Source organism: Protopterus annectens, chromosome 3.part0, assembly GCF_019279795.1.
Source record: "Protopterus annectens isolate FY-2018-M chromosome 3.part0, PAN1.0, whole genome shotgun sequence".
Classification (NCBI taxonomy): Eukaryota; Metazoa; Chordata; order Ceratodontiformes; family Protopteridae; genus Protopterus; species Protopterus annectens.
The window spans coordinates 815,471,164-815,497,384 of NC_056731.1; positions in this window are offsets into that span (position 1 = coordinate 815,471,164).

The window sequence follows — 26,221 nt, forward strand, 5'->3', positions numbered from 1 at the left end:
CCAAATTGGGTTGGGTCCAGAGTTTGGAGGTTACCAATGTCTTTGCTTATGAATTCCATGATGAGACGTTCCATGGCCTTGTAGACCAGGCTCGTTAGGCTAATAGGGTGATAGTTCCCAGGATCAGTGGTGGCTCCCCCTTTGTGAAATGGGATAACTGTTGCTGTGCACCATTCAGTGGGCACAAAGCCTGACATGAGACTATGATTGAACATGGTGCTTAGGTGGGGAGCCAGTTCATTCTGAAGTTCGTGTAAAACACAGCCTGGGATGTTGTCAGGTCCCATGGATGCTGTGTTTTTGGTTTTAGAGAGAGCAGCATTTACCTGCGTAGATGTGATTAGAGGGACTCTGCATTCTTCCTATATAGATATGGGCCCTTTGGGGTGAGAGGGGGTCAAAGTTAGCACTGAACCTATCTGCCAGGATGTTGGCAATATCAGTTGTCTTTCAGTAAAATCAGGTGCACAGGTGTGCAGCTTTGGTAGCTCAGCTCAAATGAGCACTAGACTATACAGCACAGCTAAAAATAAATCAAGCAAACAAGAGTAGGCACACAACCAATAGAAACATGTGGTGCTAACCTGCTTCCAGCAAATACATGCCTAGAACAATGCAGCTTATCCTTTTCCCAGCACAGAAAACAGTAAAAATGGTTCCAAATTAAAAACTGCTACTTGCAAGGAGCAGCAGTGTCAATACCCCCTGAAAAAGTAACATCACCACTGGTGTTAAGGGGTTAGTTTAGAAGTATCTTTCAATAAAATCAGGCACACAGATGGATACTATCAGGCGACTCAAGATAAATGAGCACTAGACCACACAATGTAGCTGAAAAATAAAGCAAGACAGAGCAGACCCACAGCCAGTAGAATCACACATACTAACCAACTTCCAGCAAATAAGAGCTTAGAAAAGTACAGCTTCCTACTTCTCCCACAAGATATGTTGCTGTCATGCTTGAATGATGCCTGTGGACAAGATGTCTGGGCTCAAATGGTGAAACCCTGCTTGATGTTTACTGAAGTGAACTCTCATGCCTCAAACTTCCATGGCCTTCTCACATGCCCCAACATGTTCTTTTCCTATGACATCAGATTGTTAGCTGTTACATATTTTGCATAGTATATTTGTTATTACTGGAACAAGATTATTGTGCCAATGAGATTAGTTTGGATGGAAGACTTATACTGCATTTGTTAAATACAACAAGGGAGTAAGCAGATACAAACCAAGTATAACATGATGTACACTTGTTTCCGAATGATTTATATAATTTATGCAATGGGGTGTGGCAGAAGGCCCCTTTTCAGCAGACTCCTGGGGAGAAAAACTCCATATTATCATCAATATGATACAACAGAACATGAGGTCTAATGGGTCTACTTTACAAACCCGAAATCCCACTTACCTGACTTTCATATAACCGAGACAACAAAGCTGACAACTCACAAGACTGACCGCCCAGAACACTGACTTTCAACTCCAGGTAAATAGCCACTTTGACAACCTGAAAAACAAATAAAAACTGAAGCAAAATAAATCCATCCGTATGGGGGACTTCACCTCTCCACCCCCACCCCCCAACTAAATATACCAACTCTGAGATCGCACTACTACTGGGGTAAGGGGCAAAGTTCACTATGATGGCCAAGTGGTTACTTACCTGGAGTGAAATGTCAGTGTTCCAGGATGTCGGTATTATGGACTTTCGGCTTTGTTGTCTAGGTATTTTAAAAGTCAGGTAAGTGGGATTTCAATCTACTGAAATAGATCCGGTCTAATATAGTAATAGAAAAGTAATTGCATAAATACATGAATGTAACATAGTTTAAGACAGACTCTTAACAAGTAGCTTGTATTCTATAAGAGATTAGAATGGACACATGATCACCCACAATAGTTACATATTGTAAACACAATAAGCAGTATAGGACTGTTTCTCATTTATGAGCTATTTTATGGGAGAAAAACATGAAAGGATGTAGTTAAGGAGTAGACATAGAATGGTAGATACTGCAAGCTAGATACAGTTTATAATTTATGATTTATAATAAAAGAAGTCATAAATAACACAGTAAGTGAGTTAATGCTACTTGTTATCAAAGAGTGGAAGAAGAGATTTTGCCACTAAAATGAGAGTCAGTAGAAAATAAATCTCGTATTTTTTGCTACTGTAAACTTGGCAATGTACATGGATTTCAAAAACAAATGTTTTGCCTTCAGAATGACAGCATTTTAACTTGAAGCAGCACATTACATGTATCACTATAACAAGAGACTGTAAGAAATCATAACCACATGGATTGAGAAGTAAAAGCAACAATCTATTATCTTGCATGCTGTGAAAAAGAAAGAAAAATTGACCACATTTCTTTTTTTACGACTTCACTTGGATGTGGATGTTCTGCTCATAGAGGGATGATTTCCTATTCATCACAGGATCATAAATATATTACTGAAGTCCAAACTTTCTACTAAAAAAAATCAACTCACTTGATTAGCAGATTAATAAATTTTCTCTTGAGGACAATAATTGGAAAACTTCTGAATAATCTGCCTAACTGACAGAAGCCAAAAGGAAATAAAAAACACATAAGAGGTCAAGAAGGCATATCTGTTTTCATTTTTTACACTTCAGAAAATCCTTAAAACAACTCAGGCAACAGCCCTGCCAATTACTGAATCATTGTTATTCTAGCCAAAGGTTTTGTAATCACATTCTAAGAAATGACAACACCTTTCTAAAAGGGTAACAAGTTCAAAACTGATTTTTAGATGGATTGCTTTTTATTCAAGTTCTGTCTTGACTGTATGTTCATTTGGAAATTTCTAAGTAAGGACGACTTGTCTCAAGACTTCAACTAGTCATAAGGATTAGAGTTCAGACACCATGGAGCCTGTCTGCACCATTTCCTCTTCTCCTTTTCTGTTTTGCATTCTCCCTTCAAATTTCCTTTTGATTGATATTTTCTCAAGTTTTTGCTTCAATGCAATCATTCAGTGAGAATATTTAATAATTTCTGAGTAGTGCAAGGGAGCCTTGCTCTGCATCAAATCAATGTTCCTCCAGTTCTACCTCAGTGACTAAATAGATTCTTAATTTTGGGATACCTGTGGCATAAAAAGTGTAATGTTCAAGTTCTCACCCCTCAGCACATGAAGGCAATCCTTGAACTGGATTTTTTTAAAATCACCTCTAGCCCTAATATGTGTAGATATGAAATTGCTGGCAAAGAATGACATTTAAATGTCATTAATTGAACTTAGTGAATCAATGTTAGTGCACTATATATATCACATAAATGGTGTATAAAAGAGATGTTCTGAGTTAGCATAATGGCATAGCATTTAGTGTTACTGTACCACACCACTTGATTCTTCGGGTCAGTTCTTAGGTGAGATGTCTTCTGTCCAGAGTCTGTATGTTCTGTCTGTGTCCACATGGGTTTTTCCTGAGTGCCAGTTTCATTGCACATCCCAAGGATTTGCCATATGTGAAATGATCATCTTCCAGATTGCTCACAGATATGAGTGCTAAGTGCAAATTAATGGGCCACCCCTTCAGTCTGGGATCTACCCCGTATATTATTTTTATTTTTATTTCATATCCATTTCAGCCCAATGATACATGAAAATTGCAGTCAAAAGAAAATATTTTTAAACATATCCTGTATATATTCTATTTATCTTTCTTTATTTTTACTTTTATGTTTTGTAATCAATTTATTTACTCATTTTTGCATTCCTGTTTCCCACTGATTTCAATAGGGAAGTTTTTTTATTTATGTAAATATATATATTTTTTTTAATTGAGGTTATCTTAGCTCTGGTTTCACTATCAGTCTGTTTTAATCTGTTTCATGCAAGTATGTGGGATAGTGATTTTGCATTATTTTTATGTTACTGATATATTTTATCTGTATTATGTAATAGTTGTTTATTTTATTTGAATTTAGTGGGTCTTTTTTAACATTCATTTTTCTTGTTTTGAGTGACTAATTTTAAACATTATTTTTCTAGTTTTTTATTGTTTTAGGGTTTTATTGGCACATTCATTTGCTTTGAATTCAGTTTATTATTTAAGTGTGTTTACTGGGTAAGGCACTACTCAAAGCTGCCAGGATGTAAAGTCAAAATAAAAGTATGCACACAGCAGAATAAAACAGAGTAACTGCACTACATAGATTTAGGTGCAAGATGCTACATTGGTTGATTAGTTGTGCATATCTTGTATGTTTAATTATTTTACTTTTTCTCTGTACTTTGCAAATGGTACAGATTGCCTGACTTTTTATATTATTTTATATTTTATTAGTTTGTATTTTATTACCTGGTTAAATTTAGTGTTTTGTGGTGTTGTGTGATTGAATTTTATATATTGTGCGATTTTTTAGTATTTTTTATTATATTTTAGCTTGTATTTTGTTTAATTTTCCTACAATAGTCTGTCTGGCAGCAGATCTGTCCTTGCAGATATTGTTCATTGTACTGCACCTTGTTGAAGCAGATCTGTCCTTACATATATTTTCCATATCCCTGTACTTTGTTTAGTATACATACACTCATCAAGTTTAGTTTCCTGAAGATGAACTCCTCATTTGCTTTTTCTATTAGAAATCACTGCTGATGTGGTTTCTATTTGCACTCTGACAGTGATTCACTCTGTGTGGGCTTTTCACTTTTCCTCACATCTGTTCAGCCCTGGAATTAATATCTCTAAGTAAGGGAATGTGGGGGCAAAACCAAAGCTCCTGCTAGAAATACCTTTTTTTTCACTGGTAATGACCAGATGAAGCTCAAGTACTTTTTCATCTGGTTGAAGCATCAGTTAAATTAGAATCAAGGAAATACCGGTAACCAATATATTTTAATGTTTACAGTATGTACTAGATAGTAATATTCACTCCACACATTTTTTCTGGTAAGATAACCTTCCCTTAGCATATTGTCTCAGTGTTTACATACAATATGCTCTGCTGTGAATAGAAGTCCTGGTGGAAATTGCTGCACATGATCGGTCATGAGTATAGAAGCTGTATACAAAATCCTGAGGTATGGAAATAAGATTAACTTCTACAGAAGCTGGGCCTATAATCTTTAGTTAAACAATATTAACTTACAGGGCCATGGCCAATCGAATGTTTTCCTCCCCTTTACTAAGGGGTATCCCATCTTCTGTGATGCCCATTGCCTGATCATTGTGCCTGTCTTAATGAATGGCATATCTCACAGGCAGGAACAAATACTGTGATTCACTTGTTTTCCACATTCTGGAGTGTTATTATGTAGACGTGGCACAGTGGGACACTTTGTGGAATGCTTGTAACTCCCTGGTTGAGCTGCAACACTGTAATCATCCCCTGGCTCCTTCTTAAGTGGGCAGAGGGGATGCTAACTCTGGATCAAGGCAGCAGTTCTTTCTTGTTGGACACACTCTCCTTCACTTCCCCAGAAGTTTTGAATGCAAATGGGAATACCTACAATATTGGCATAATATGTGATAAACAAAAACACACATGGAGAAAAACAGTAAAATATATACTTGTATGATATATGTTATTTGAAAAAGTCAAATAAATCTGATGAAATAGTTTAAACTTGTTATATAATATACATTATATGAAAAAGGCAAATAAATCTGGTGAAATATATACTTGCTGCATAATGTGTTGCAAATGCAGTAGGATGGATAATTAGGTAATTCTTGTAGATCACGTGCAGTCTTCAGTGATGCATGTCATATTCTGTTGTGATGATTAAATGAATTAGGCTACGTGGGACTTTTATCAAATGGTTAAAGTGACTGCAAAAAGGCAAAAGAGGCTGGGTACTAATTAATGGTATGTTAGGAAAGTCATTTGTTGGTAGGAGTCGCATAAGATAGGGGAGCCTTTAAGTCATGTTTTATATATGTGTTACACAGATGCATTTATTACAAATCTAATTATGCATTTATTGGGATCAGTGGCAAAATGATGACTATAAGTAATCAGAACGTAGTGACATACACTGACAGTCTGTACATAATAGTTTGGGACAGATGGAGCGTCACAAATTTACATCAAAATGTAACGTAGCTGAATTTAACAAGGCTAAAGAGAGTCATTGAATTTGGAAGTAAATAAATGTAAATTTTTAACTGGAGACATTCTATTTATCTAATCAAAGAATTAAGAGAATCCTGGTGAGTACATCTGATAATAATGTTAGACAAATAAAGAGGAAATAAAGATTAAATCCAGCAGAGAGGAAGGGACAGTGATGGACAAGACAACTAAGTAATGATAGTAAAACTTTTTTTGCTATTATTCATTCATGTGGTAGCTGCATTATGAATATCACAGGGCATGGAAATAAAATGATTAAAGATCTAAAGGAATGATTTATGTCTAAGGATAGAAAGTAGCTTGGATAGGATTAACTCCATTTTTTGTTTATTTATTGGAAAATCAATGACTAAAAATGTTAAAAAAGGACAGTGTATGCAGTAAATATATGATACATGTAGAAAAAGTGGGAAGGTAAAGCATTGAAAAGAAGAAGGGGAAAAGAGATGAGATGCTGGATTGAAGAAGTATATTTAAAGAGAAGATATGGAATATTTAAATAACAAAGCAACTAAAGGAAATTATGTAAGACAAGTGGATTCATAAAGGTTACCACAAAGTTTACACTATGTGTACACTTTCTGAATTCAAGAACAGTCCTACTACAATACTTCTACTGTCACTATTCACTCAGAAAGGTTACATTAAGTGTACAAATTGTGTACACTTTGTGGTAACTTTTAGGAATCCAGCTTAATGAGTGAATATTGAATTAATGCCTTAGAAAGAAAGAGAATTAGTGAAAATAAGAGTTTCAAGATGATAAGAGGTAAAAAGCTTCCTCCTATATGTAAGCTATTAACTGGATATATTGAAATAACCAGAGCAAAGGGAACTATAATTTAGAGAAAGAAAGAAAGAGGAACATTCATTGACAAGTAGTAACATTTGCAACATGTTCTTACCCCAAAATAGGAAAATGCATCAAGGTAGTGATTCATAGAATCACATACAGCCATGGGGCTACAAATAGAAAATGGTAACCAAAGAGAATTCCATCCTAGCAGCTCACAGTGGATCCTGCACCTGATGTCTGCATGGGCATGGTCATTGTACTGGCATTGGTTCACATGTGTGGCTTACAAACTGCAACTGTGGGAATTCATGGGCTTCCTTTACCTGTGTCATACCTTCTATGGGGACCTTCAGGGTCAGACTGAGGCACCTTGGAAAGTATCACAGATGTCATCCTGCAGAATACTCAAGGTCGTCCTAGGTACATTGCTTCCATATGAGAAGGAGCACATCTGATTTCCCTTCACAGCAGGGGAGTCAGCCATCAGCATGAGTGGCTTATATGGTATTTCCCATCGCCCTGAAGTGCTGTGAGCCATATACTGCATCTATGTGGCAATAAAGGCCCCATTTGATGTCCATAGACAGCATTAGATCAATAGGAAGAGGTACTGTTCCATCAATTGTCAGATAGTGTATGACACAAAGTTAGTAAATAACTGATGTGTCCATGATTTCCCACATATGGCATACAAGTCATCTATATCACAGCTTTCTTCATGAAGACATCTCACAGGGCCAGCTTGTAGGTAAGTGCAGGCACAGTGGTGCACCTACATAGTTAAAGGCACATACATAACATATATACAACACAAATAGTTAATGTCTCCCTCCATTCCTAAAATGTTATGGGTGATACAGGTTTCACCCTGGAGCTCTGGCTGATGACAGCTATACAAAGCCTGCAGGACAGAGCTGAGCAACAGTATAACATCTCCCACATTAAAACCAGAAATGTGATAGACTGTGTACTCAGCCTGCTGAAGTCATGTTTCAACTACCTGGACATGTCTGGGAAACCCTGCAGCATGCCCCTGTTACAACCTGCCAGATATCTGTAGCATGTTACATATTGTACAGTATAATAGACTGACATAAGGCCGGCAGCCAGCATCCCCAGAATTATGCAGCACTGCAGCAGGACCCACTGCAACACCATTTGGTCAACAGCAATGGATGGCAGACGTGCAAGACATTGTCATAGGTAGGGGAATATTCCTTTTCCCCAAGGACCATGCAATCTCGGAGTTAGAATGTATAATTAGCAGGGGTTGTGGAGGCATCTCCCCACATGGGGGTACAGGGGGGCTTTCCCCCTGCAAAAACATTTACTGTTGGTTTAGCCCACTCTAAGGTAATCCTTAGATCATGGGCACTTGTCAGCATTCCATGTTTCAACATTAGTAGGTTGATATTCTGAACATCTGAGTAGTACCTGTTCAAAGAGAAATTATAGATCTTTACAAGCATACACACACTCACACATACATACATATATATTTATTTTATTTATTTTATTTTACATTTGTTTACCGGGCTAGTCCAACTGGATATATTTCCATTTTCAGCAGAGGCCCGGGGAGAAAAGCTCCACATTAAGGTTAATACAAACAAGTCATTAAATAAAGAAAGCAAATGGTTAGTAAAAAAAAAATACATAGAGAAATGAGGTTCAATCAAAAATATATAGGAGAAAGTTTATGCTAGGAAGGACATTTTACTTCTATTTACAGTATAGGAATAGGGGAGTTATACTTTAGTAGAACATTCATAAAGAGTAAATATATATAAGCAATTAAAAAATGCAACCATCTAGCTTTGTTAATTAAATTGAAACAGAGACTAATTAACAAAGGTATTTTGAGCTAGTTCTTCAGAAGGGAGAGAGTAGGAGGAGGTAAGAGAAGGTAAAGCTCATAAGTAGAATCATAAGATTAGTCAGGATTGATGCATGGGCATAGCCAGAGTGTTTTTAGGTGTTGTTTGAGTTTTTGTTTAAAGTGGAAGGGTGATAACGTAGTACTTAGAGTGGTAGGTAGTGAATTCCAGTGTTTACCTATGGTGTTAGAAAATAGTGAATCACCTGCAATGCTATTGGACTTAGTTAGCTTCACAAGAGGTTTATTAGAGGAGCATAGTGAATTTAGATTAGAATAGGGAGAAATAAGATCAGAAAGTATGGGGGTATTTTTCGGTTGGTGAAATAACCTGTGAATAAAGGTAAGTTGGGAGAGTAATAGTGTATTTTTCAGTTCTAGCCAGTTTAGTTGTAATAGATTATGACAGTGGTGAGTTCTAAATGGATTTCCAGTAGCAAATCTAGCAATGCTATTGTATGCATTTGCTAGTTTAGTAAGGTTTTTTTTCTTTAAGTTAGTGTATATGGGAGAGGCATAAAGAAGAGTGGAAATAAGATGAGATTGAGCGAGTGTAATTTTAGCCTGTGGAGCTAGAAAGGTTTTAATTCTAAATAAGGAGCCAAGTTTTCTATTTAGGTTTTTATAGTATTATTAATGTGGTTATCAAAAGTGAGGTTATTGTCAATTGTAATACCTAACAGTTTTGTGGTAGAGTCAGGGACTATATGTGTACCATTATTAGAGGTAATAGAGAAGTCTAAGAGGGGGGACTTACTATTGGGTCTGAAAAGCAGGAGTTTGGTTTTATTGGCATTTAAAAGTAGGCAGCGTTTCAAGAACCATGCCTCAACTGTGGTAAATATGTTCTGTGTTAGGGTTTGTAGTTCAGAGGAGGTATTAGCAGAGCAAATGAGAGTTGAGTCGTCTGCATATTGAATACATGTAGCTTGAGGTATTGCTACATGTAAGTCATTTATGAATAAAGAGAAAAGGAGGGGACCTAAGATGGAACCTTGTGGTACTCCAAGAGTGACTGGCAGAAGAGATGTTTTCCCAGAGAACAGCCTGTTGCCTGTTACTAAGGTAGGAGGTAAACCATTGAACCGCTTTGGTATCTAGTGAGAGAGATTCAAGGGTTTTTAAGAGCAGATGGTGGTTTACCATGTCAAAGGCTTTTGACAGGTCTAAGAAGAGTGCAGATGTTAGGATACTATTATTGTGGTTTCTATTGATACACTCGGTAAATGATATAAGAGCTGTGGTAGTGCTATGAAATGGCCTAAAGCCATGTTGGCAGTTAGTTAGTAAATTGAATTGAATTAAGTGGTGCATTAGCTGATGATGAATACATTTCTCCATTATTTTTGCTAGGGGAGATAGGAGAGCTATAGGTCTATAGTTAGAATACTCTTTTGAGCTGCCTCCTTTATGTAAAGGGATTATGTGGGAAACTTTCCAGATAGCAGGGATGGTTCCTTCCGTAATGGTTCTATTTATAAGGGGGGATATAGGATAAGCTACTGCTTCGGCCGCTTTTTGAAGGTATTCAGATGGTAACTGATCTGCAGAAGGGGTACAGGGTTTGAGTTTTAGGATGCGTTTCAGGATGTAGGAAGTAGAGATAGGTTGTATTTGAAATATGGGGAGATTAGCAGGTAAACAGGTGGGGGGGTATGATTTGTCAGTAGTAAGTTGGTTTGCTAAAGACTTAATGGTGTCTGTGAAAAAGGAGTTAAAGACATTGGCAGTTTGGTGTGAGGTATTCATTTCAGCCCCTGAAGGTGAAGGTGTACTACAGCGGCCTGGGTGTAAGAGCGAATTTAAGGTTGACCAGAACCTTTTGGGGTTGTTGTAGTGAGTTTGTTGTAGTTTACAGTAATAATTCTTTTTATCCAAAAAAACAGCTGTTTTAGTGCTATTTCTTAACTGTCTAAAGGTTTGATGGTCTGAAATTGTTTTTGTAGTTCTCCATTTAGCCCAAGATTTATTTCTAAGTAATATTTTTTGTCTTGTCTCTTTGGACAGCCAGGGGGCAGGTTTAGATTTAACTCTGACAGATCGTTTTGGAGCATGTTGGTCGAGGATAGCTAGGAATTTGGTGTTGAAGTAATTGGTAGCATCTTCAAGAGTTAGGGTTTTTAGAAGATTCCAGTTACAAGCTTTTAGTTCATTTTGGAATAATAATGTGTTAAAGTGTTTATTGCTGCGTGAGACCCTGTAGGTAGGAGTATAATTAGTGTCATTTTTTTGTCTTATGATGTAAGTTAAGTAATGATCACTTGCATCATCAGGCAAAGTTCCTACTGTATATGTTTGTTGCAGTTTGTTAGCAAGGATCCAGTCTAAAATACTTTCTTTGTTATTGGGTTTATTGATTCTTGTGGGATTATTAATTGCCTGAGTAAAGCCATGAAGATTTATATGGGATGAGGGATTATTTGTATTGACAGAAGACCAATCACAATTAAAGTCACCTAGAATGATAGTTTCTTGTGGGTAAGAAGAAGATATACAACTTAGGATATTCTCAATTTTAGTGTAATTATTGCCAGGAGGAAGGTAGATACAGATGATATATAACGATTTATTAGGGTTTAGTTGTAGTTTAGAAGCAAGGATCTCCGCTTTATCATCATTTAATGGGATGGCTGGTTGTGAAGAGATATTTAATACATTTTTAAATAGAAGCGCTACTCCCCCACCCTTACGTTTTAAGCGGTCCATCCTCAAAATATTATATCCTGGGGGAAGTATTGCATTGTCTTTAGTACCAGGTTTCAGCCAAGTTTCAGTAAGACAGAGAATATCAAAGGAGTGAGTGTCTAGGAGGGCATGGAGATGGGCAATCTTATTATTAATGCTTCGGATATTCAGATGTCCGATTAGTAAGGCATTAGAAGCAGTTGTTAGTGTAGGTGGGGTAAAGTGTGGGGTATTGTAGGTTGTGTCAGTGGAGTTATTAGTTGGTCCTGGGTTAGGGTGGATGTCACCATCACATAGGATTGGTATTTGTAGTTCAAGTGATGGTTTGCATGTAAAGTTGGTTAGATATTTGAGCTTCCTTATGTTAGGATTGTTGAAGTTAATGTGTGTATGTCTATGGAATTTGGGTAGTAAATAGTTAGGGGTGCTTATAATGTTTGAGTGAGTGTAAGTATGACTAGGATTCTGAATGGCTGTTTGTCTGTGGCAGGTAGTAAAGTGGAAATAATTAGCTCTTTCATAAGATGTAAGGAGATAACTGAAGGTTAAGCATAAAGAGCATATGTATATGAATATTAGGTTAGTTAGTATAGTTTTAGATAAAACAGACATATTGCTATGAGGAGTTTAAGTCCTAGGAGGTAGGGTTAATATTTAATAAGTAAGTTAAGTATAAGATAGGTGTTAGTTTTCCAGGGTAGATTAGTTAAGAGTATAAGTGAAAGGTAGGTGTCAGGGATGGTGGGAAGTGATAGAATAGAATGTAGAGGGATGAGGTGGGGTTATAGTAATTAAAAGAGAGATGATAGATAAGGTAGTTAAGGATGGACAGGAAAGGAGTTACAGTAGTAAGCAGTTAGAGGGGATAGGATGGTTCAGGGAGGGGGTGTGGTTAGGGAAGTATAAGTGTAAGGACACTGGGGGTCATTTATTTTAACATTATAACAAAAAAATGGACTGGAAATTAAAAAAAAATGTAATATCTCTATAGCACATTTTCATCTAGGGTTCTACAAGCAGTAAACATAACCAAAATATCACTGCTTTTAATGTCATACCAGTTCAGATAATACTGTTCGTAAAGGCATGAACAACCATGGATAAATAAAAAAATGTCATAAGTATTAAATATTGTTGCTTCCACCATGAGGGGATGAAAGCAAATGCACTGAGGGTATGAATCCTCAAATTGCATTTGTCAAAAAAAAAACAACTGCTGAAAAACACTTTTTAAGTGTTTTTTGAAGGGGGCAAGCCCCATTGTACCCCTATTCCCTGAACTCATATATTCCAACTCTTTGGCTGTACCAACTTGAGAAGGGAAAAATTCTCCACAAAAGGGAATAATTTCCAGCACAACTCATCGACAGTGATTTTATATGCAGGGCCTACGACTGTCGGCAAGTTGAACTTTGTGCAGTTGAAGCTCAAACTGTCAGTCTTCATCCATCAGTAGGTTATCCAATATTGTCTTGCTGACACAACTGACTCGTCTTTTAAACAAGGTACATGGTATTTCCTGAAATGGTAGTTCTAAACAAATTTCCTTTTTCTGCACAAACTAATTATATCACCACTGTTTGGAGGTAGGATAAACTGCACTATAAAAAGAAAACATAAAGATACAGTTTTGTGGGATGTGAATACACAGTACATTTTTAAACATTTTAGCTTTGATTTCTGAAAGACTTTCATTGACCCTAACCATAAAATGATGTACATTTTGGTCAACATGAAACACATTGCAAGTGTATGTTGCCAGTTATACCATAGGTTTTGACATCCAGTCAATTCCGAATGGCTGAATCTGCTCCCCAGCTATAAGTAAGTTTATTACTCACTCAAAGTAGTAAGAATAGCAGTTGTATTAAAACAAAAAGTCAGTACCACAGCATAGAAACTAAAAATATCACCATCACTGGAAATTATAAAGACTATATTTATTAAGCTCTTTCATCCAACTCGGGACTTCTTCAGAATAAATAAAAAACACTCCATTCATGCAAATGTCAGTCATCTGTTCACATTTCTATGCTGTGTTCAAAACAAACATTTGTTAAATGCGATACCAGCGAATAAATAAAACATTAATAATATCACCACCAATAGACATCACTGGAAAATATAAAGGCTGTATTTATTAAGGACTTTTGCCCAACTCAGGACTTCTTCATAATAAATAAATAATAAAAAAAATTACACTCCATTCATTTTTATAAAAACAGCTAACCAATCAGAAATGCATCTTAATTACTCAATGATTCACTTACACATCCTATTAATCAAAACCTCTTTAAGCAACCTAGTGACTATTACTTTATAAAACACTTTCCCCAGGACTTCATAAAATCCATGTAGGCACTGTGTAAAGCCTACATGGAATGTATCCGTGTACATCACCATGGTTCCCCCTCAGCAGCACCCATTCATATTAATGATGGTGTGCTGCAAAAGGAGAGCCGAGAAACATGGATACTGAATCAGTGTGTAGGGAGAGGTGTAGCAGCTACCTGTGGCTGCAGATGAGTGTGAGTCTGTCTGCAATGTTCCCCACCACTGTTGTAATGTTGTGAAGTGTGTCAAATGTATAATATGTCAATTTTATGATGTTTTATGGTTTTATTTATTTTTTGTTTTAACTGCATGTTTGTGCAGCGCAGAGTGCAGCAATACCATGCTGTGCTCACATATAGACAGCTAACACCTGTCAGACATCTAAAATATAAACTGAATGGAATTAGTTATCATAATTAAATTTTTTTTAAATTATCATATGCGAGGCAGGGTGGGGCGTGGAGTACAGCAGAGCCAAGCAGAGCTTATACATACATAGCCAACACCTGGCAGACATCTAAAAATATAAACTGGATGTAATTAATTATTTATTTATAGGTGTGTTTAAGCGCGTTTGCTTGGTGCTGCCTGGTGCTCAGCAATGCTAACAGGTAGCCTAGTAGTATATGAGAAGGCATACTAGTTTTCATAACATCCAACTAGCTTCATGGGTAGAGATATGGTGTTATGTGTAGTAGGTCCTGGGTTTGAGTCCATAAGAGGCAGAATATGTGTGTAAATGAATGTGCTATTTTTCTTTAATTTCGTTAAATTATTGTGAATTTTGGCAGTGCTGCACTTTGCTAAGCACTGCTCATTCATGCTAAGCAGTGCATTAACATGCCAACAGCTACCAATGTCTGCGTGGTGTTAAGCCTCAACAAAACCATGGTTCTGCGAGTTTTTGCACTGCTTGGCTTTGCCTAGCTGGTAGCAGCACAACGCTTTATTGAATGTTGCTCAATGATGTGTAAGGGTGGAAAAACAGCCTATATTAAGCCCAGTAGGCAAGAATTCTGCATCATTCATTGGCGTTCCATTAACTGTTGGTATGGCTGGTAGTGTTGGTGAAGTTCTTCACTTTTGGGCCTCAGAAGTGGGGTATTCAGGAGTCTGGGGTCATGGTTAGGCTTTTTGTTAAAAAACATGCTGCAGGGTGGATTCCAGGGCTCAGAGTGTAAAATGGGGGCCTGGGACCATTTGTCCAGGGAACTCAACAGAGTTACTGATATCCACCGCACAGATGAGCAATGTCATCACCATTATGATGACCTGAAAAGGAGAAAGAGGGGAACCTTGGACACCTGGATCCAAGAGGGAAGAGCAAGGCATGCCCCACAAATATATAAGTATGTTTTCCTCTGTTTTACCAATATGCAAGCTGGATGTCTGCAAAACTAGTATGCATAATGGTGTGCTTCTCTCCCAACAGCTGCAGCTGAGAGGGCTCACAATGTCGAGTCCCATGCTGAGTGCCTGGCCAGGTTGTGCAGTGAGTGGGGTAAGTATGGATTTAGTATGCTAACTGTAGAACAATAAGCAAGAAAGAGTAAAGCATGTACTGTAATGAAGTATACACAAGAAAAACTGTAGTGCAATAAATGGTCAAGCAGAACTGTAGTGCAATAAATGGGCAATTAGAGCTGCAGTGCAATACATGAATAATAACAACTGATGTTCAATAAACAATACCAATAACAGTAAGCAAAATGATTTTCAACAGGAGTGTGCTGTCATAACCATTGCAGCAGAGCTGTATGCATTGATTGCCTATGGTAAGGTTGCTGCAATCAAGTATAACACTGTAATAGCTGTAGAATGCAAAACTAATAGACTGCAAACTATATTACTTAACTCATAATACTGTCCAAGGCCAATATCATTCACCTAATGCTCTCTGTTCCTCCTACTTCAGGTAATAAAGGTATATAGGTGAGGTAGCCCACACCATGGGCAGATATTGTGTGTGTACTTCACAGATATTTCAAAGCGATAACAAAACAAAATGTTCACCAGCATTGTTGATACTAACATAAAGCTGTTTTTATATATGCAGTACAGTTGCATTTCATGCATGTGTGTTCTGCTGTCAGTGCAGTCAAGTATAACACTGTCATAGTTCTAGTATGCAAAAAGAATGCCCTGTAACTTGTACTGCTCAACTCATAGTATGGATCACGGTTATCTCCAGTCCACTATCAGTCACATAATGCTTACATTTTCTATCTTCCCAGGAACAAAAGGTATATGAGTGAGGTAGCCCATGTTATGAGCAGATATTGTGTTTAGATTTCCCAGAGTTTTAAAATCAATAAGAATAATGTGTTCACCAGCATTGTTGATTCATAGAGGAATCAGTCTACTTCTAGTATGGCTGCATTTCTTGCATATCTGTACTAAGTTACTGCAATCAATTATTACATTATTTGCAGATGTCACCTGCAGTCACAACTATTGGCTCTATTCCCATGCCTGGCAACTAAGGCATGATGGCTGTCTAGTTTATGATCTGTACACAAACATGCCTCTCAAGTGTAATGATTTCCCGTACTTTAATTAATACTGTGTAATCTGTCTGTCACAGGATTACCACAGAAATGATTACTTGGAATGCAAAGTATTACAAATTCTGTTTACAGAACACCTTGGCAGTTATATCAGTCCACATGATGTGCAAGTGTTCTGTCTAATTGTGCACCTGCATTTGTTATTGCTTGGCCCATACTGTCCCATGAAACAGATTGAGAGGTATGTATGTGCTACATCACCTATAGGAGATTTGTTGTCACTGTACACAAAACTGACAATACACACCTGTAGAGTTAATATTACCACTGTTTTCAGGGATATAATGTGCACTGTCACTAATGGACTGTTTCTGTCTCTCTCTCTACACCCCTTATATGCATGTATTTAATAATGTTATGTATTATTATGGTTTACTATTAACATACATTGTTGAAACAACTATATTTTAGGAAATGTGGTTTATTATTTTTATGTGTTATTATGTTTTCATATTGACATATCTTGTTAAATTAGCCGTTTTGTTGGCCTTATGCAGTTTATTATTGTTATGTGTTATTATGCATTCATATTAACAGATCTTGTTAAATTAACCGTGTGGTTGCCCTTATGCTTTAACTGTTACTGGCATGCAGTTAACATACTGACTGTTCTGTTATTTCATGTTGTGTCATACATAATATACACTGGTATGTATTTGTGTTAATTAATATGATGTGTCATGCTGTTAATACTAATAATGATTTGTTCATAACAAACCTCAACTTATTGCTATACCTCAATTACCACAGCATGTTCAAGGTAGGCTGGTTCCGGCTGATCCTCTACCTTGCTTCAACAAGCTGTGGCACTGGGTCCTGGCATGTCTAGGACCCCAACTGGTGGTGCTCCCTCTGCTGCCCCAGCAATACCTGCAGCGTTGGGTAGTGCCACCCCACAGGATGGGGATGGGCCACTCTCTGTGAACGGTGGGAGGGGGGAGTTGTCACTTGGGCTGAGCTGCCGATCTTTGTGCACAGGATAGTTCACCATGGCTATGACCACTACTTGTGTTGGATTGAGGACATGCTGGCCAGCCTCATGGGGCAGCCTCACTCCAGTGCCCAGCCTCCAGCATTGCAACCCCCAGGGCAGTGAAGGAGCAGTGCCAACAGTCCCATGGGTAGGAATGTGAGTCATGCTGCTGTCTGGAGGCACATGGGACTTGAATTCCACAACACCCTTCCTAATCAAGGTGTTCAATGCCTCATGTGCCACACACCTCCCCTGTCTTCTGTCTTGTCTGTTTGCAAATGCATCCTTACCTACCCAACTTACCTCCCCCACACATACCTATGTCTCTTCCCCAGCATTTCACTCTTACCTTAAAAAAACTAAATGGACACATGCCCCCCCCCCAAAAAAAAAATTGTCCCATACATAGCTCTCCATTTTGCACATGTGGCCACTGGGGATTCACTTCATAATCTCGAAATGCTGAGACATCGAATTTCAGTATCTCGAGACCATGAAACCAAATCCACAAAACACCAAAACTACAAAACCCAAGCCCAAAACCGAGAAATTCAAAAACTCAAACAAACCGCAAACACCACACTACACATACACCAAAACACCCACATCACAATTTAAAACACAAAACTACACACATATACAACTCATACACACATATGCAGAGGGGCAAGCCCCCCTGCACTCCCCACATGGGAGGCTGTGCCCCCCACAACCCCTACTTATATATACTAACTCCGAGATCGCACATACAAGAAACAAAAGCAAACTCACACATGCACATTCTCCAGTCCCTCACACACACACACACACACACACACACGCACACACACACACATACACACACACACACACACACACACACACATCAAACATAGTACACTCACATACACTTTACCTCCCATTCAAAACCCTTACAAAACACTCAATTACCTCACATAACACCTATATCCACACACGGCACTGCGCACCATCAACACACAAACCCAGAAACAATGTAGAGTAAGTCCATAACCGCGAATTTGAGATATTCAAATTTGCGATTATGAGCTTTCGCTATTTTCAGCATTCGCCATTTCAGTATTTCGAGATTATAAAGGGTTTCCGTCCACTGGATGCATGTAATTTGGTCCAACTGGGTTGACAATGCAGTTATGTTGTCCTCACCCCTCTCTCTGGAGTTTGAGAGTCCAAATTAATCTGCAAATTATGCCAAAGTGCACAGTTGTTGCTGTACAAGAAATGCATAGCTATGGTTCTTTCCTACACCCTTCCTGCACATCCCTCCCTGCCTTTCACTATGTTTTCCCCCTGTTTCCCCCCATTTCACAACTTTCCTATCTTCCCTTTTATTTTATATTTTTAGCTCGGTGCTACATGAAGTGCTGTGCCGCACAGCTCTGCTAAGCTCAGCTAAATAGTGCTATAATGACTATATGTGTTTATAACATCTAAGAAACATGTACAAAATAAACACCTCTGCCATCTTTCGAACCCGAGCCCATCACACCTGCAGTAACCCACCACACCACACAACTCCTACTTAAAATAAGGTGGTTTAAGAAAAACATAGTAATTGCTAATTATAGTCATTAGGCGTGTTTCAGTGGAGCTGCACAATGAGCTACACCATGCAAATGGGAATAAAAAGTAATTAAAAATGAGTGTACCTTGAACTCTGTTGCAATAGTACACCACTAGTCAGCCAAAGACATGATAATGGATGTAACTGAGGCTTGTGATAGAAGGTAAATGTGCCCTTTTATCAGCAACATATAGAAAGTCACCTGCTAAGGCATTACTGACAAAATACATGTTCAACTGGTACTCTGGTGCAGAAATACATCCATATAAAGCCATGCACATATGGATGGATGTAGAAAATGTTTGTCACAGCCTGTATGTGTGCACATATATCTTGCAAATGCACCTGCTATAGCACTGACTCAGTAGCATAGTCTGTTAAATGTCTTGCATACAGTACATTTTGCCACACACAGTCCTGAGTTCAAATCCAGTGTTGTGTTGCATTTCAATTACATTATTGTGAAGACAGCAATCAGTTAATGACTCATGCACTCTTTATCCGCACAAAGCATTGCAAATTAAATAATTGCTTTTCAGTGCAGGAAGTCACAGGCCTGCAGGGAGGGACACACACATATCTGTATAGCATTACAGATTATGTTGCCTAGTACTCTGTTACTGACACAGCTGCCTAGCATATGTGCCTTAAACACATGCCTTAATTGGAGTGTAAAGGGTACCCTCATCCTGGCTCTGCCTCTACAACAAGACTGACACAGCTGACACAGATACGCCTACAGCTTGTTGTCCTCCAAAGTGCTCACATGCTCTGCCTATGCCTTTTACCTGCAGCACCAGCTGCAGCCTGTGGTACACAAAGCTCTAAGTAAAGCTTTCTGCTGCAGATCTACCCTCTGTGACAATGTAGTCTTCTCACCACAGTAATGCTCATCTCAACAGCTAAGAAAGGGGCCATGGTCTACATGAAGGCCTTATATATTGCACAGTGGTTGCATGTCACTGGCTAATGATAGTGCAATTCAGCTGTTTTGGCTACAATCAGCATATTGGAGCCACAGACTGGTTTAGAGGCAATTACCTGCTAATGAGAAGCATGTTAAAAATGCAAGCAGCTGGCAATGGGGAAACATTCTGTATGAGACTTTCCTCACACAGAGCATGCCTTTGAGAAACATTACTAGTAGCACATTTCAACAGAGGAGTACTGCACTCCACTAGGTATGTAACTGTTTTTTGTGTATAACATGATGCTGATGGGAGGATAGAGGTATGGGGAATAGGGATTACAGTGGTAAGCCTGTTTTAGACCTGTGGTAATGACATGTCATTGATATTCTGCTGTCTTACACCTACAGGGGACATACAATACTTCCAAAGTTGCATTGTCTTTTGTCATTGTGGTGTTATTGGACTGTCCCTTTATTGTGGTTGTAATAGCACACTGCTATTTGTCTGGCACTGGTCTTATGACATACTATTGGGTGCTTGGTATTAGGGGACACACCACATTAGACTGGAGTGTTGAGTGTATGATCATACAGCAGAATCTCTCATGGCACACAGGGAAATATCTCAGTACTGATACTATCTCTGTTGTATCCACACACGTAGTATGTTGTCACACTGTGGGGTATGAGATGTGTGAGCAAGCAGGGAACAGTGTCAGCTGTATCTGTATATAGTGGACATCCACCTATCTGATCCTGTAATGTGTTCCTCTTGTGTTGTCTTTTGGGAATAATGTACCGTAGATGCCATGCCCCCTTCTCAGATGTTGATAATGAAATAATACTTGAAGGACTACGGTTGTATCATCACATCCTATTATCCAGGGGGAGGCATAACAGGGAACAGCGGGCTGCATTGTGGGCAGACCATGTCCTGGATGTGAATGCCAGTGGTCACCAGGACAGGACATATGAGCAAGTTCGACACTGGGCAACAGACATGGTGAATGTAGCCAGGGATTGTGCCATCACCGGTGGAGGACCTGCAGCAGAACAACCACTCTTAGCCACTGAGGAATTCCCGGTGAACCTAGGAACACAAGACAGTTCCCAGACATCCATCACACTATGCATCTTGGATGTGGGTGCCACAGTGTTCACAGCAGAGGAGCGTGCAAGTAAGCTTACTGTAATTACCATTGCAATACTGTAACAGTCATTGTGTCAGGCTGTACATACTGTTATGTGGGTGTAAAGTCTATCTGTTTTGTGGGCATGGGATTTAAGCTGAGCTGTACACTCATATACAGAATGCCAACAATACATCAAGTAACACAGTAGCTACTATACAAGTGAGATATATGCCTGTATTACCTTGTTGTGCTGCAACATGCAGTGGTACTGACAGTACCTCACCCTCAACTTTTTACAGGTCCATCAGGTGTTGTCCAAGGCCATGGTCCTGCTCCTGGTAAGCTTGATACTGTATTTTTATGGAACATATATATGCTATTAAAGTTAAGCGGCAGAATAATGCCCTATGTACAATTAAGTGTGTGTATAACCAGAATAGAATGTTTGTATGTTCTATTCTGGAACATTTATCTAAGGTTCTTAGAGTGGGTAATCACAGGAGTGTAGCTGAATTAACTTTTGCAGTTATAGTTAAGAGCGAATAAGCCTCCTGGTTTACATGAGGCAATTAATCAGACATGCCGTTTAAAAACCCAAAGGTTGATGGTGCAGACCTTAGTCATTACCACCTGTATTTGTATATATAGGATCATAGAATCATAGGAGGTTACTAGGCTAATGATCATGGGGCCCTTACAAGACTAACCAAGAGTTAATCCCCAAAAATAAACCTCTGTGAGCACCTGTTATCCCTGTCAATAAGGGACACAGGTGGAACCCCTGGGACAAATATGTGGTTTCCCATCCACTCATCAAGGCTGCAGTTGAAGAGGGCCAGAGAGGAGCTCTGTTTTATGTGTATGGGAAGTCTATTCCAGAGACTAGGCAGCCTCTGGGAGACAAGCCTGTCTCTCCAGCAGGTTTTCTTGATGTCACATATTAGATTCAGGCCTTCTGAGTGGGCAATGTGGAAGGAGTTAGACTTATGGATATGGAGCATCTCTAGTAGGGCAGGATCCGAGATTGCCTTGTAGGCAAGACACAGATCACCTCTGAGTAATATGTATGATACCAAGTAAAGTGATAGTGATTTGAGCCTGTCTGCATAGGATAGGTGTCAGAGGCCATGGATTATGTTTGTGAGGTATTTCTGTGGCCTTTACAGCTGGTGCAGCTGTTTGGAGAGGTACATACCAAAAGGGGCGTTATACTCAATATTCGGTCTAATGAGGGAGGAGTATATAGAGACAATGACCTCCTTTTTTCTGGCTGCAGTCCCTTTACTTATGAGATGAACCAAGTAAAAGGCTTTTCTGATCACTGTTTCTACATGGTGGTCAAATGTGAGACTGTTATCAACCTGATTACCCAGCTCTTTCACCACAGGTTGTGTGTTTAGGGGGTTGCTCTTGATGTGGCAATCTGTAGGGGCTGTGGTTTTGCTGAATGGTATGATGATACTTTTTTGTATTTAGCTTGAGGCCATGACTTTGGCATCAATTATTAGTTGCTGTGTGACCTTCTTGCAGTATGTTAACCTCATTTGGGGAGTCAATGACAGCACCCAACACAGTCATCCACAAACTCGGTCAGCCAAAGGCCTTTTCTGTTTACCTGGACCTCCAAGAAGTAGACACCAAACAGTAGGGTCCCAGGACAGATCCCTGGGGAACTCTACTAGTGACAGGTCTGCTATTGGAGGTGGAGGGACCTAGTTTGATCTTGTGGGTTCTGTTGGTGAGCCAGTTGGCCACCCATCTGATGAGATGGGGATTTACATCAAGTTGTATTAGCTTTTCGATGATGCCCAAGTGGGTATTGTGTTAAAGGCCTTGACCAAGTCAAGGTAAGCTGTGTGTACTGACTTTCCTTCATCCAGGACTTTGATGACAGTCTCAAAGAAGTCAACCAGGTTCAACAGGCAAGATCTGCCCTTGAGGAATCCGAACTGGGTGGGGTCAAGTGCTTGGAGATTGTCTATGTCCTTATTTAGGATATCCATAATAATATGCTCCATGGCTTTACAGATCAGACTTGTCAAGCTAATGGGGTGACAGTTGCCAGGGTCACTAATGGTACCACCTTTGTGCAAGGGGATGACGATAGCAATTCTCCACTCTGTTGGAAAGAAGCCTGTACTTAGGCTGTGGTACTCAATGGCAAAGCCAGTTCTTGCAAGTGATGGTGCAGAATACAGCCTGGGATACTATCAGTCCCATGGAAGCTGTGTTATTTGCTTTGGATAGGGTCTTTAACACTTGATCTACAAAGATGTGAGGTGAGGGACAGGTATCGGGGATGTCAAAAGGGCCTTTGGAGGGACAGGGGGTAAGGTTTGTGCTGAACTTATCTGCTAGCAGGTTGGCTAAGTCAACAGGATCAATGTAGGTGATACTGTTAAGTACTAGTTCTGAACAAGCATTAGCTTTGCCATGGGGGTTCCTGATGTAACTGAAGAAGACTTTGTGGTTTCCATTTGCTTTGAAGGCTAGTTTCAATTCATAATTGTCTTTGGAGGTTTTCACTAGTGATCTACTTTGCTTGTTGAGGCTAAGGAGGGAGTTTATTCAATTTGGAATTTGTTCCTTTTTGCCTTTGGACAACAGTTTCTTCCTTTTGTATTTGTTAAGATATGTACACTGGATTTTATGTGTTGGTCTATCAAGTATATGTGTTGGTTTATCAAGTATAGTTCCATATTGACTAACTAAAATGTAAATTGTACTGGTCAAATTTCACTTGATTTACCTGACATGCTTGTTACACAGGCCTTGAGCTGAATGTGTGTTTTGTTGTGAGGAAGACTGTTGTGCACAAAAGTGGAGATGAGAAGATGTGAGACTGGTAATGCAGTTGTTGATCCTCATTATTATGACTGTTGGTGGATTTTCCATACATAATAGTCCAGGTAGTAATGTACTGCTTTGGTCTTGGTTTTCACAGGTGACTGGGGGGTGGGGGGGTTGAGTCTCTCCCCCACACAACCTGATGCCAATGTCTTTTTGGACTCTGATGATGATGGCTGTTACAGTGAGGCACAGCTGGGGTTGTAGGGGGCTGAATCTGTCACAGAGATTGACATCCCTTTTCTGCCCCCATTGTCACTACACACAGTCAGTATGCCCACACATACCTAGTCCCAACAGGTGACATATATTGGACAGTTAGAGGGTGGAGACATTGCACAAGACAGTGCTGCAACTATGGCTCCAGTGAGTGTAGACATTGGCCAAAGCCAGAGAGCTGGTGAGGTCCCACACAGGCAGACTGACAGGGATGCGTGTAGGAGGCTTGCTGTCCATCCACCAACTGCTGCAGGTGTCACATTACAGGTCACTAGGTGTATATTTCAGGCCATCATGGAGGCATAGGCACATTCTGAACAGAACACCAGACAGATACTTAGGGTTATGGATTCAGCACAGTCTGACATCTGTGACTGCCTCCACAACATTGGGGACACCCTGGATTAGTTCACTGATGTAGTGGACAGACAGTAGACTGAGACAGTGTCACAGTGTCTGTCTTGAACTGCATACTGTTTGTGCTGGAATGTCTGGTTGGAGTTGGGCTTCAGACCCATGGACTTAGGTCAGCAACACCATCTGCTGAAAGTCCACGTGGCTGTGCACAGTCACTCTCCCATAGTGGCAGTACATCCAGCACTACAGAAGGGAGTGTGTTATCCACACCACAATATGGCAGGCCATGGGCTCATGGTCCTGGGTGGTCCTATGGGGGACACAGTCCCAGCAGACAGCAGCCACCGTCAGGTATGAGCGCTGTGTCTGACCTTGGCTATGGTGGTGCCAGTGCAACTCCTGGCAGAGCCAGTTCCAATGTTTGGGGCTGGAGACAGTGAACTGCCAACTCTACCATTTATGGTCCACAGCTGTCCAACATATACATGTGTAGGGCTAGCACTGATCTTGACTGTGTACCCGCACAGACTCAAACACCGCTGTCACATGTAGATCACCTACAGACACACACAGCACCTCTCCCTGTTCCATCTCTCCTGCTCCCCTTCCTGACTCACACAAATGCTGTCAACCATTTGGGCCAGCCTAGGCTTCCAGCACCCCCATGCAACACCCTGTGCAAGTGATGATACCTGTGCTACATCCCTGTCATTCTTCTTATCGATGCAGGAAAATGACGTTATGTGTCTGGTGCGCAGGGTAACTATATTACTTGACATATGAAATCCAAAAACGTACCACGGAGCCCTTGTACCAGCAACAACAAGTAAGTAGCCTTAACGAATTTTATTTATCACAAACGTTTTCGCCGCACAAAGGTGCAGCTTCCTCAGAGAAAACAAATTAACAATGAGGTAAAAGTGCACGCCCCTTTTATACAAGGCAAAAGGGAAATGACAACATAGCAAGGTAAAACTCATTGTAGTAATTGGAAAACAAGTATAAACCTTCACAAGGACAACTTGTTCCTCAAAGAAAATATACAAACATTAATTCATGTTAGTAATAACCATTTCAAAGTGTGGAATGTTACCAAGAAAGTAAACATAAAAATTAAAATGACATATTTAAAATTCTTAAAATATGTAAATGAAATCATGACATTAAAGTAAAAATTCAACATAAAAGGTCATTCAAATAGCAACTCATAAAAAATAAATGTAATATGCAGTAATGGATTAAATCTTGTTAAAAAAGTAATGGTAATCCATTATAAGTATAAAGCATAATGAGCATCTATGTGCCTTAAAGATATTATTGTATAAACAACAATAATAATTAAAATCTAGACAGTAATAAACATGAGAAGTGCTACACTAAAAGCACGCCACATGAAGTCAGAAACAAAAAACGCTACATGAAGTCAGAAACAAAAAAATTTTATATGTATTCTGGGAAAAAAAAAACATGTGTATGCAAAAGAAAGTAAGGTATACATACAATGAAAGGTACTACCTTAAATAACTCCTCAACTTGAGTACTGCTGAGATGTTACAGTTAGGTACAGGTTGTGTGGGTTGCCTGGCATCATTTTTAATATATGTATGTATGTGAGATGGAGTACAGTGTCAGTCCCTAGGCCCCTAGGTTGTCAGTGCATGTGCTATGCGTTGTCTGTTAGCCAAAGCCAGGGCATACTGGGGATGCCTACATCTGTCTACAGGGACATCATCAGGAGGTTCCTCCTCTGAGTCATCCTGTGAGTGTGGCTGTGATGACTTAGGCACTGGTGGGAGGTGTGCATCCCTTCCCTTTGCTGATTCTGCTGCAGC